General features: G+C 60.2%; 1 protein-coding gene and 1 long non-coding RNA gene across 6 annotated transcripts in view; one reads left to right on the top strand and one right to left on the bottom strand.

Moving 5' to 3' along the window:
- Positions 1 to 12,650, bottom strand: part of PRDM16 (PR/SET domain 16) — a 315,820-nt gene that overhangs the window by 85,395 nt on the left and 217,775 nt on the right. The gene's annotated exons all lie outside the window — the stretch shown is intronic.
- Positions 4,374 to 10,462, top strand: LOC123597070. The gene is made up of 2 exons (XR_006711941.1): positions 4,374 to 5,496; positions 9,915 to 10,462. It is a non-coding gene; the product is annotated as an uncharacterized LOC123597070 (long non-coding RNA).

The raw sequence follows: 12,650 nt of genomic DNA, 5'->3' as shown, positions 1-12,650 counted from the left end.
ACATCCCAGCTACCGCTCCCCACAGCGGGAGAACGAAGATCCGGGATTCGAGTCCTGTCAACTCGGAGGGTAAGAGCAAAACTGAAACAGATACACCCCAGCCGAGTATTCGCAAAGTTTCTGCGAGGTGAGTTCAAGGAGGGGCAGCCGGTGACTGAAAGGTCGGCCAGAACAAAGCCCAGCAGTCTCCAGAGGAAACTCCCAGAATCTGGACTTTCTCCAGCATGTCACCCATGACGCCCAGTACGATGAAACAAGAAATAATTATTGGGGCACCTGGGTGGCTCAGTCTGTTGACTGTCCTACTTTGGCTCAGGTCATGATCTCATGGTCCGTGGGTTTGAGCCCCGCGTTGGGCTCTGTGCTGATGGCTCGGAGCCTGGAGCCTGCTTCGGATTCTGTGTCTCCCTCTCTCTCTGTCCCTCCCCCATCACGCTCTGTCTTTCTCTATCAAAAAATGAATACACGTTAAAAAAAATTAGAAATATTCCTAAATGTATAAAGGAAGAGGAACATGTGACCCAGAGTCAAAGGAAAACAGCCCAGATAAGCCAACTCTGATATGACCCAGGTATTGGAATTAACAACAAAAACTTTAAAGCAGCTATTTACGTATGTCTGAAGACTTAAATAAAAAGATGATCATAATGAGTGCACAGACAGGAAAGACTGCCAGAGAAAAGGAAAATGCAACGAAAGACCAAACAGAAATTCTAGAACTGAAGAGTACAGCGTGGGCTGGGGCGTCTGAGGGGCTCAGTCAGTTAAGCATCTGATTTCGGCTCAGGTCATTACCTCACGGCTCATGGGTTCAAGTCCCGTGTCTGGCTCTGTGCTGACAGCTGGAGCCCGGAGGCTGCTTCGGATTCTGTGTCTCCCTCTCTCTCTGCGCCTCCCCTGCTCGCGCTCTGTCTCTGTCTCTGTCCCTTTCTCTCTCAAAGATAAATAAACATTAAAAAAAAAAAAGCACAATGTGTGAAATGAATGAGGCTTTGGATGGGCTTTCAGATGGCAGGAGACAATGTAAGAGAACTTGGAGACAGACCCACAAACATTAGCCAATCAAAATTAAAAAACCAAAGCAAAACATTGAAACAAAAGTGAACAGAGCTGCAGTGACCTGTGGGACAATATTTGGTATATGTGAAATCAAAGTGTCAGAAGAAAGAGGAGATAGAAAATGGAACAGAAAACATAAATTGAATTAAAGAAGTACTAAACACAAAACATTGAAAAAACTTCCACTCACCCCAAAACTCAGTTCAGGAAGGAAAAAGCCAAGCCATGTGGTAGGAGAAATATACTTGCTGTATGTGTAAAACGACTAAGATTTATCTCCTAAAGATTTCCTAAAACTCAATCAAGAAAAAGACGGTCTAATTAAAAAAATTTTTTTAAACATTTATTTGTTTTTGAGAGAGAGAGAAAGAGAGCGCGAGCAGGGGAGGGGCAGAGAGAGGGGGAGACACAGAATCCGAAGCAGGCTCCAGGCTCCGAGCTGTCAGCACAGAGCCCGACGCGGGGCTCGAACTCACAGACCATGAGATCATGACCTGAGCCGAAGTAGGACGCTCAACCGACTGAGCCACCCAGGAGCCCCAACAAACAACTGAATTTACAAAGTGGACAACAGACTTGAACAAACGTTGCACAAAAGCCATTACACCCAAGACTCATAAGCACATGAGATGAAAATATGTTCAACACCATTCATCATCAGAGAAATGTGTACTGAAACCACAGGGAGACGTCGTGTCGGACCCACTCAAATGGCGGGAGCTTACAAGATGGACAATGTTGAACGTCCGTGAGGAACAGGGCGGCTGAAGAGTCGGCCACGGCTGGCGGGGACACGAAGTAATTCATTACGTTAGAAAACAACCTGGCGATGTCGCACACGCTTAGACATACACTCACCCTAGGACCCAAAGATTCCACTCCTAGATCACTTACACGAGAGAAATAAAGACTTGGGTCCACAAAGGCCTGTGCGTGAATGTTCGCAGCCACTATATTGAAGGTAGTTAATCTGGGAATGACCCCCAGTACGCCACCCGCAGGACGACAACGGAAAAACAGCCTGTGATCTCCTTCGGCCATAGGACACCACTCAGTGGTGACAAAGCGAATTACTGGCAAATGCAACATCGTGGATAAATCTCAAACATCATTAGGTTGAGCAAAGGAGCGAAGGAAGAGAGGAGACGGTATGAGTCTGTCCGTAGGAATCTCAAAGACAGGTGGAAGTCATCTGGAGAGGCCATAGCCGTCAGAAGGGGGTGGCCGCGTGCCCCGGGGCGCCCTGGCCAGCAGGGTCGGGAGTGACGGCTGATGGAAATGCCCTCCACCTCAGCTCGGGTGCGGTTACATCTGTCAAAAGCCGTCTGGGCGCACGCTCGTGATTTGCACAGTTTATCATCTGTGCGATGTGGCGCGCGTGTGGGGCCCGGAAGCCATGCTGCCCGGGTTTGAGTCTCAGCTCCACCCCTGGCTGGACGGGAGGCTGTGTGGGTCCTGTATCTTTCCAGGGCCTCAGGTCTCTGATTCATAAAATGGGGACAGAGTCATCCGGGTGTCACTGTTGTGACAGCTGAATGAGACACCCGGGGAAACTCCCAGAACGCGGTCGGCACAGAAGAAAAACGCTCCGTCCTGTCAGCTCCTGCTATCTTTCGTGTGAGCGGGCCGGAGCCCCCCGGAGCCCCCACATTCACAAGCTGCGGGCCGCCTTCCCTGCGAGCCACCTTCCCTGCGGGCGTCGAGCAGATGTGACGCAAGCTGCCGCCCAATTAGCGGGTGGCCTGGCCGTCCCGTCAGCCCCGTGGCTTTCCCCGGATCCGCGGCCGTTCATTTCTCTGCCCTGGAACTTGTCACAAGCGGCTCAGTGGGGGAGGGGACGGCTGGGGAAACGCCCGTGAACTCCCCCGAGGACCTGGCGTGGACTGCGGGTTTCAAGGTTGTTGCTGGGGCGCAGACGGAAGAGCACAATCAGAGGCCAGCGGTGTGATTTTCCGGCTGCCACCCGTTGGCGGAGCGAAGCGGCCCGGAAGATCAGGGGCGCCGGGTGGCTCGGTCGGTTAAGCATCCGAATCTTGATTTCGGCTCGGGTCACGTGGCTCTGAACTGACAGCGGGGAACCCGCTTGGGATCCTCTCTCTCTCTCTCTCTGCCCCTCCCCCCTCCCCACGCTCTCTCTCAAAAATGAACATTAAAAAACTGCCTTAAAAACTTAAACTTTGGCTTCGTGCAGGCCCTACTCCGGTTTTGAATGAAGACACTGCTGATCTTCGAACCAAGAAAGCGTGTGTAACTCCCGACAGCCTGCTTCCCCATCTTTGTCTGCCCCTCGCTGCGGGCCGCGCCGGCTGGGCTGGCCGGACACACGGAAGGAGGCTGTGGGATGTCCCTGGTCACTTGTTTCAGGAGATGCTCTCGAGGCACGTGGCCCAGCGGTCAGTCTGCTCTGGGCTTCCCTCAGTGGACCGGGAGCTCCCAGAGGAAATGGCTGTCTGAACACGCTGCCCCCCGGCCCTGGGCCCCCGGCCTGGCCCTTGCTGGGCGTGAAGGAGGCTGAGGGAGCATCTGTCACTGCCTCTATGACCTGCATACCCTGTCTGGGAGGGAGCTTGGCAGGGTGGGGGAGCCTGGCTGGGGGAGGGAGGCTGGCTGGGAGGGGAGCCTGGCTGGGAGGGGAGCCTGGCCTGGGGGGAGCCTGGCTGGGAAGGAGCCTGCCTGGGGGAGGAGCCTGGCTGGTGGGAGAGCCTGGTTGGGGGAGGAAGCCTGGCTGGGCAGGGGGGAGCCTGGCTGGGGGAGGGAGCCTGGCTGGGTGGGGGAGCCTGGCTGGGAAGGAGCCTAGCTGGGGGGGTAGGCTGGTTGGGGGGAGCCTGGCTGGGAGGGGAGCCTGGCTGGGAGGGGAGCCTGGCTGGCGGGGGGAGCCTGGCTGGTGGGGGAGACTGGCTGGGAGGGGAGCCTGGCTGGTGGGGGAGCCTGGCTGGTGGGGGAGCCTGGCTGGTGGGGGAGACTGGCTGGTGGGGGGAGCCTGGCTGGGAAGGAGCCTAGCTGGGGGGGTAGGCTGGTTGGGGGGAGCCTGGCTGGGAGGGGAGCCTAGCTGGGAGGGGAGCCTGGCTCGGGGGGAGCCTGGCTGGTGGGGGGAGCCTGGCTGGTGGGGGAGACTGGCTGGTGGGGGGAGCCTGGCTGGGAGGGGAGGCTGGCTGGGAGGGGAGCCTGGCTGGGAGGGGAGCCTGGCTGGGAGGGGAGCCCAGCTCAGGGGGAGCCTGGCTGGGAGGGGAGACTGGCTGGTGGGGGGAGCCTGGCTAGTGGGGGAGTCTGGGGGGCGGGGAGCCTGGCTGGGAGGGGAGCCCGGCTCAGGGGGAGCCTGGCTGGCAGGGCAGACTGGCTGGTGGGGGGAGCCTGGCTGGGGGGCGGGTGTGCACCTGTGAACTCTGCCTGGCGCCTTGGCTGTGAGCTTGTTCACAACCTGCCATCCTGTGGATGCTCTTCCCGTGACAGCAAAGCGGAAGCCACGGCTCAGACAGCCACGTGTCCTCCTCCTCAGCCCGGGGCCGTTGGCACCACGCTGCCTGGCGTGAGGTGCTTGGGGACCTGCTGCGCTCCCTCCTCTGGAGGCACCCCCCCCCCCAAGAAGTGCTCAGCTCTACCCCTCTCCCCTGTGCGGAGGGGCACAGGGGCACCTTCCTTCAGTCCCTCTGGGACTTGTGCTCCCCCTCCTCCCCGATCTCTCTGGCTGTTAATTTCATAAAGAGGCCATTGTTCATCTAGATGGTCTTTACAGAAGCATGTCCCCAGCGAGTGGAAACATTTAGTTAATAATTTAACACTGTGCTGTCTGCTGAATTTTCAGGCCCCCAAATACGATCGATGAGGCTTACAATTGGCTTATTGAGTTTCCCAAAGACACAGACGAGCCGAGAAGGGACGGCCGGGGAGTGGGGGAGGGGAGCGCCGTAGAGGGAAACAAATGTAGATGGTATTGATGCAGGTTGTCAAAAATAATTGTTTTATTTTCCCTGGGAATGTTCCAGACACCCCCGGACGCACTGATCCGTGACGCTGGCTCTCCAGAAGCAGGAGTTTGGCATTTATCGGCATTTTGCTGCCCCCTCCTGAGATGTTCATCAGGTAAATGCTTGCACTCATTATGTCACAGCCTATCCCCAAATTGTTTCGGGGGGAGGGAGGGAAGGAGAGACAATGGCCCACAGTCCTTTCTGCTGGCCTCCCGAGGGGTGGGTGGGGGCTTGGAGGGCTGGCCCCGGAGGGTCAGAGGTATCCGAGTCCGTGCGGGATGTCGGGGATGCTCTGGGTTCGGAACGTCCACAGCCAGGAGAAACAAGGCAGAATGGGGCCCGGCCAGCGTGGGCAGGACCCCAGTAAGAACTTGGCTGGTGCTGTCGAGGACCCGCGGCCCCTTTTCCAGAAGAAGGTGGGGATGGAACTCTATCGTGAGGACGTCAGGTGGCAGATTCCAGACGGCAGGTGCGTCACTGTTTACCCTTGGGATCATCTCAGAAATTCTGCTGGCAACCCCAGAGGAGGCGGGGGGGGGGGGCGGGCACTCAGATCATACCTTCCCTGGTCCCAGCACCTGCCCGTCGAATGGTTTTTTCCAACTTTGGTCCGCTACCCGGAAGCGTTGCATCTTTCCACGGATCGAGAAGCCGTCTGCCTGAAGTCCTCACCTCCTGGCTGGGTGGGTCCATCCTTCCCCGAGAGGGGTGGCTCTCTGCTGATTCTGGCAGTTGGGGACATGCTGGGCAGAGGAGGGGTCTGCCCCACCTTGCACGTTTCTTGTGCGCGGGGCCCACGGTGAGAGATGTTGAGGTCTCATGAGAGCAAGGTGCTGATCTCTCTCCAAAGCCCCTCCCGTGCCCGTCCGGCCTCCCTGCCTGTGTCCCTTGATCAGGGACAAAGCCTGATGCCCTCTGGATTCCGGGCAGGGCAACACCTTCTCCAGGGAGGTAGGCACCCTCTCCACTGCGCTCTGAGCACACCCCAGGGCTCACTGCCCAGGACCGTCATCGCCCATCCGTCCGTCTGTTTACAATTCCAGGCACTGATGCGTCGATGCCTGTATGCGCCTCACTCCAGGCAGGAGCCAGGGGTGCTAAGATGGGCAGGACACCTCCCGTCCCCAGAGGGCTGTTTCCACTGGGGACTATATCCCACAAAATGTGGTTCAGCTCTTAGTGGCCGGAGGAGAGGGTGTCTAAGAAGCCGTGCTTTAGGAGGGGAAAGATCAGGGGATGCCCAGAGTGCCTGGAAAAGAAAGGGCCTGGGAAGGACACAGCAGAGCGAATGGTTCAGAAACTCCCAATTAATGGCCTAAGGGGGCAAATGTCGGCAGGGAGAGAAGGACTCCAAGGCTGCCTGTCACCCTCTGAACTGGGTCCTCCTGCTCTCTGGGGCTTGGGGAGCTCAGCACAGTCCCTCCAGCACAGAAATGGTTTGGACGGTGCTCCCTCGGCAGCCCATCCTCAAGGATCCTATCTGCTCTGGTCAGCTCCCGGCTCGGCACCAGGAAACGGGGCCCGTGTGCTGCCCACAGAGGGCCCTCATCCCATCCACGCGCAGACACCTTCTGTCCTGGTTGCATCTGGAGCCCCAGGAGGGCATGGTGGCCAAGACCCCCTGGATTCTGGGTACTCTCCCCCCGCCCCACCCAGCCAGCTGAGTGCGCAGCCTGGCATCAGACCTGGGTTGTCAGCACAAGAACCAAGCCTGGAAGGTATTCGTCAACCATCGGCCCTGGGTAGACAGACGGGCAGGGCGGCCAGCACCCCAACTTTGAAAGGAGCTCTGGTGTCAGGAGGTTGTGTTAGGAGCCCCAGGGACCTCTTAGTTGCTCAGACAGCTGGGAGCACATCGAGCATCCTGGGCCCGCGGGACGTCTGTGGGAGCCCAAGAGCCAGATGCTCCGGGGGCCTCTCCAGCCCTGCAGCGAGGAGGGAGGAGGGCATCTGGCCCAATGACACATCCTATCTGAGGATCACAGACGGTTTCTGGAGGCACGCGGGGGTCCCTGCGCCATGTCAGGGGGCCTGTACTCTGTCCCTTCCTTCCCGGCAGATCCCCCCTCTCCCCAGCTGGAGTCTCCCTTGGAAATGCCAAGTAACACCGCCTGCAGCCCCCAAAACGGAATTTGGTTTGTTTCTCTAGAACCAAAAAATGACCACCGTCCTCCGTGTGTGCACGTGTGTCTGTGTGTGTGCCCGTGTGCGTGTCCTGTCTCTTTCCCCATCTTCTTTCTTTCTAGCGTCACCGCTCAGGGCACTTGGCTCTGGGTCGTCGTGTGAGAAGGGGCTGGAAATGAAAATCAGGAAGAAATTTACCTCCTGTGCCACCTGGTGTCCTCAACCAGAGAGGACAAATGGAAAACCATCCCACATCACGCAAAGGGAAGGTCGCCAGCTCAGGGCCGTGACGGCAGTGTGGCGTGCACCCACAGCGTCTGTCTCACCTGCCCAGCAGCGCCCAGGCCCCCGGCCCGGGAACAAAGCCTGGGGCGCAGCCTTCCCTTGGCCGCTCCACCGGGCGGGGCTCGAGCAGAGGGGCCCCTCCATGACCCTGCCGGTGATGCCTTGGGAACCCAGCCTGGTCCTGGGGGTGCGCCCCTGCCCCCCGAGACTCCAGCTCCAGAAAGCAATGCTCTCCTAGGAACCCACATGGCTGCTCGTCCACAAAGGGAGGCTAGGCTGCCGGCTCAGAGAAGTAACAGCAGGAAACATCCGGAAGGCTCAAATCACCGAGGAGAAAAACATAGCCAGCCTCACGGGGCTCCTTCTCCTCCTCTCTCCTGATTTAGCCTTCCACAGCGGGCGTGCACACACACACACACATGCTCATGCGCCCTATCCAAACATACCTCTCCACGCGTGTGCACAGGCACGTCCACATGTGCACGCACTCGGAGGCTCACACTCCCACACCAGCGCACGCGCGCACATATACGTGCCCGTGCGTGTCTGAAAGGCACACACGATGGGTCGGCCTGGCGGTCAGACTCTACCCTACCCCCCACCCCTGCCTCCAGAGTCCTCCAGGGCCGGCTCGGCGGACGGGGCTGGCGCCCAGACTGGTTTGCTAGAGGGTGGGGGTGTCACGGCCTCGTCTGTCGGCAGCCAAGGGATCCGAGTCTAGAATTCCACGAGGGAGCTTCACAGGGATGCCAGGTTCTGACGGCCGGCGGGGAGAGAGGTCCCTGGCCCAGGTCAGGGGGACCAGCCCACGCGGCCCCTGTGACCCCGGCTGGGGGCTGGGGCTGGCAGAGGGGTCCCTCCTCGCACGGGCCACGTGGAGCTTTTTTCTACCGGGACTGGGGACGGAACCCGGAATAAGGGTGGACTCGGAAAGAAGTAGACGTTTTCCTTCGGAAAGTTTATTTGTGGATTTAGGTCCGGGGGCGTGTTTTGTCTTGTTTTTTAAACCTCAGCCTCTGGGGTCAGATTTCAGATGTCCTTCTACCGCTCGGCTTCTTTGAGGTCCTGTTTATGTGTTTGGCTTGGCCGGTCAAAAGTCAACACACACGCTCGACTCCGCTGAGCGCACTTGTGGCCACGTGCCATGTGGCTGAGTTCGGACACACAACGTGCTCTCTGTGGACGCCTCGCGGGAGGGGCTTCCCAGCGTCCCCTGAGGTTTCCGTGCGGCCCCTCGCTCCGAGTCAATGACGTCCTTTCATCCACTGTGCCGAGCGGAAGGGCCGAGGAGGCGTGCTTCCGTGCAGGGACCTGGCCGCGCGTGGCCGCCCGGCCTCAGCCCGCGTCCGCGCGAGGCGCCCGGCTCCCGAAACACGGCCTCCATCGGGGCTGCCGCATACGGCGCTAGGTCCGCGTGCACGGTGTCGCCTTCTGGGTTGGGGCCGGAGCCTGGCAGTGGGTCCCCGGTCCTCTCTGGGAGACCAGCTGTGTCTCCTCCCCTCCCGCCCGTGAGGCCAGGGTCTCCGGCTCTTTCCAGTGTCCGCGCGGGCGCTGGCTAATGGGGTGGGGGGACGGTCGGCCGTCGGTGTGGGGGCAGGTCATGGATGAACTCGGAAGCCTCCTTTCCTGCAAAATGGGTTTGGTTGTTGGCACTCGATTTGCAGAGAGAGAGGCGCCTCGGGCCGCCCTCCCTGTGACGGCTCCGGCTGGTCACTGACGGGCACAGTGCAGGCCAAGCTGGAACTCGGGAGAAGCCTGTGGTGGCCAAGGCGGCCATGGAGGCATCCGGGGCGCTGAGCCCAGGTGGCCTGTAGGTGGGCGCTCGGGGGCCAGCTTTCACCAGAAGGATCTGGTCGTCTCAACTTCGGGAATGACTTGAGCAACGTCTGCGGGGTCCCCAGAGAAGGGAGGGACAGGCTTGGGTCTGCTCTCTGACCTCGGCATGTCTCCCAGACTTTGTGGCCTTGCTGATGGGAGCTCCTGGGTCCTGGGCTGGGGTTCCGGGGCTGTGGCTCTTCACGCGGGAGGCTTCCAGACCACACCATGGTGCGTGTCTGCCCCGTCTTTGCTGTTTCCTGAAGTTCGCGTGTGTTGGGTGTGGGCCATGCGGACTCTCATCCTCGGGTGCAGGACGCGTGAGCCTGTCTTCACTCGACAGGGAGGGCGGCCAATGCCCAGGGCATCGACCCTGGGTTTGAAGTCAGATGCGTGCCACGTCAGCTGGACTCCACATCTACGACCTGTACCACAAAGACTTTGATGGAGGGAAGGTTCCAGAAGATTTTGGAGGCAGGCGCTGTAGCCCAGAGAGGAGAAGCCTTGCTTGCGCGTTCCACAGACATCTGCCTCCTCTCCGGTCCTGTGCTCCTCTGCTCCAGCCCCTCCCCGAGGGCCTCCCGGGGTCCCCAAGGTGCCCCCTCACCGGCACCCCTTCCCATCACCTCTGCTGCCCAACCGCATACGCTTTGTCCCTCTAAGATTTGTAGGTGGACCAGATGACCCAGCAGGACCACCCTAAGTAACATCCCGAACACCCGAGGTTCGAACAGAGATTTGGACACAAGTGTTCACAGCAGCACGATTCACAACAACCGAGATGTGGAAACAGCCCGAATGTCCATCAACAGAGGACTCAACGAGCAAAATGCCGTCCATCCACACAACGGGACGTTATTCAGTCATAAAAAGGAACGCGTTACCGACACCTGCCGCGTCGTGGACAAACCCCCAAAACGCTAGGAGGAAGGACGGCAGACACGAAGGGCCGCGTGCCCGGAATGGGGGGACACAGAGACGCAGAAAGCAGATGTGCGGTTGCCAGGGGTGCTGCCAGGCACGGGTTCTGGAAGGGGGTGACGGCTGCACAGTGCTGGGGACGCCACCGAACTGCACCCTTGAAGATGGTTACGACGGCGAGTTTATGTTATGTATCTTGCCACACAAAACAAAAGACAAAAAAAACCCAAAAAAACCCCAAAAAGCCAGAATAAAGCAAGCCGGGCCTCCCCACGAGCCTCAGGACCTGACTTTCCCGCCTGGTCTTTCTCGGTTCTCCGTGGGTGTGGCTGGGGCACGGGCTGGCGGGGGGGGGGGGGTGGTGGTCCTGGGAGTGCAGCCGCTGTCCCCTCCCCCCGGGACGGAAGGCACCGTGGGGACCCAGGCTGCCCCCCGCCCGAGGCAGGAGGCCCCAAAGCCCCCGAAAGAAAGGACAGGCTCCGCGCTCGCCGGGGCCGCGGGAGCCGAGGGCCGGCCTTGGCCGTGGCCACTGGCCGCCGCCCCTCGGCAGAGCTCCCCCTGCAGCCCCCACCATTAGAGGCGTGATGATTGCTTCTCTAACCCGGAGCTCCCGCCTGTAACAACGGGGCCGCCTAATTGAAATGTATGAGAAACAATTAAGAGTAATTGGAATCAATTAATAGATGATTTTCTTGGGAACTAGTACACAACGTGAGGCAGAATGTAATTACCATTTCCAAGTGCACGCACCTCCCCAATCGGGAGCGGGCATATGCCACCGGAGTGGCCACCTGGGCCTGAGGATGGGCGAGAGCGGAGGGGGCGGGGCGGGGCGGGCCGGTGTCCCCGGGGCAGCTGCATCCGCCCGGGACCCGGCCCTAGGGGGCCCCCACGCCTGTCGCCTGCGTCCGCTGGCCCCAGGGCCGGGCTGTATTCTTCAGGGACGTGGTTGAGCCACTGTCCGGACGGACGTGGAGGTCACACCTCTGTCATCCTTTGAGACTCGGGGACACCTGTGTGAAATGAAAAAACACCCCAAGCCCGGAGTCCCCAAGCCCCTCCAGGACTACGCACAGAGCGGACAGAAAGGGGAGCCGGGTGACAGCTCATGGCCATCCCACCCAAGGAGGGGAGACTGCTAATGAGGGCCAATTAGCCCAGAACAGAACCGCCAAGAGCCCAGGACAGGGGACCCAGGGGTGACGGCTCCTCAGCCTCTTGCCAACACCTCGGCCCAGGGTGCCGGGCAACAGAGAGAAAGGCCATCCTGCCTGTTCCCCTGCCTGTCGGTGTCCCAAGGACCAGGATCCTGCGCGGCCGCTAATTGGGGGTTTTGGACAAACGCGTTTTTCCTCCAGGATTTGGCTTAATTCTTAAAGAACAGGCCGAGAGAGGCCCCCTCCCCCCACCCCCCGTGCCTGCCCCCTTTTCAGCGGTCGCTTAGCCTGGGAGTAGAGTCTGGGATCTCTGCCGCCTGGTCCCTTCGTTCATTCGTTCACGCGTTTCTTCGGCAAGGGTGTTGGGGCCTCTGGGGGCGCGGTCTCCAATTTGGATCTGCCGACCGCCTGTCCCCTGCGGAAGCAGCGTGTGTCTCAATCAACAGGCCCTGGGATAAAGGGGGCTGTCGGCAGAGCCCGCGGGGAGTGTGTGTGTGTGTGTGTGTGTGTGTGGGCGGCCTCGGGTGGGCTCTGAGTGTGCCCTGTTGGGTGTGCAAGGGGGAAGGGAGAAGCTGCAATCCGCCAGGGCCAAAGCCCACCCTGGAGGCCGAGGCCCCTTCTCCCCAGGGAAGGCTTCCCAAGCTGGCCGGTTCCAGGCTGGCGGGCAGGAGGCCCTGGGGGGGCGGTGGGCAAGGGCCTGTCAGTGCGGGCTTAGCGTCCTTCCTTATCAGATGGAACCCGGCTGGGTGGCTGCTGGAGCTGAGAACACTGAGCTGTCCCCAGCATTCAGGCCTGCTTCCCGTGCTTTCCACGAAAGCCCCCCCCCCCCCCCCTGCTCTGGGCACAAAGGACCACCTCTTGTGTCCTCCCTCTCTGACCCCAGGCCCCCTCGGAGGCCGGCTCTAGCTCTAATTTCTGCCCCGGAGCAGCAGGTGAGACCAGACGGTTCCCCGAGGGGGGAGGGCAGCATCCTCAGCGGCCTCCTCTCCAGGAGGGAGCAAAGGTGGGCTCCCTCATTCTGGCCCAAGATCTGAGGGCCTCGCAGGGTCCACGCTTCCCCACGAGCCGGCCCTCCCCCGCAGCGCCCCCACGCCCCCCCCGCCCCCCGCCGGGTGGTCTGTTTTCTCACTGCTGTGCAGCCAGGACGAGTGGGCCCTGGGGAGGCCCTCGGCTCGGGATCTGGAGAGGGGGCCGGCTGGAGGGGGCATGTCTGTGTCCCCAGGATGAGGACACGGTGAGGTGGAAGGAGACAGAGAAAGGGCCGTGAACCTCGGCAGTTACAGGTGGGGCTGCGGGGGCAGGAGGAGGGAGGCGAGCAGAG

Source organism: Leopardus geoffroyi, chromosome C1 (genome assembly GCF_018350155.1).
Source record: "Leopardus geoffroyi isolate Oge1 chromosome C1, O.geoffroyi_Oge1_pat1.0, whole genome shotgun sequence".
NCBI lineage: Eukaryota > Metazoa > Chordata > Mammalia > Carnivora > Felidae > Leopardus > Leopardus geoffroyi.
This window is presented reverse-complemented; position numbering and strand designations above follow the sequence as displayed.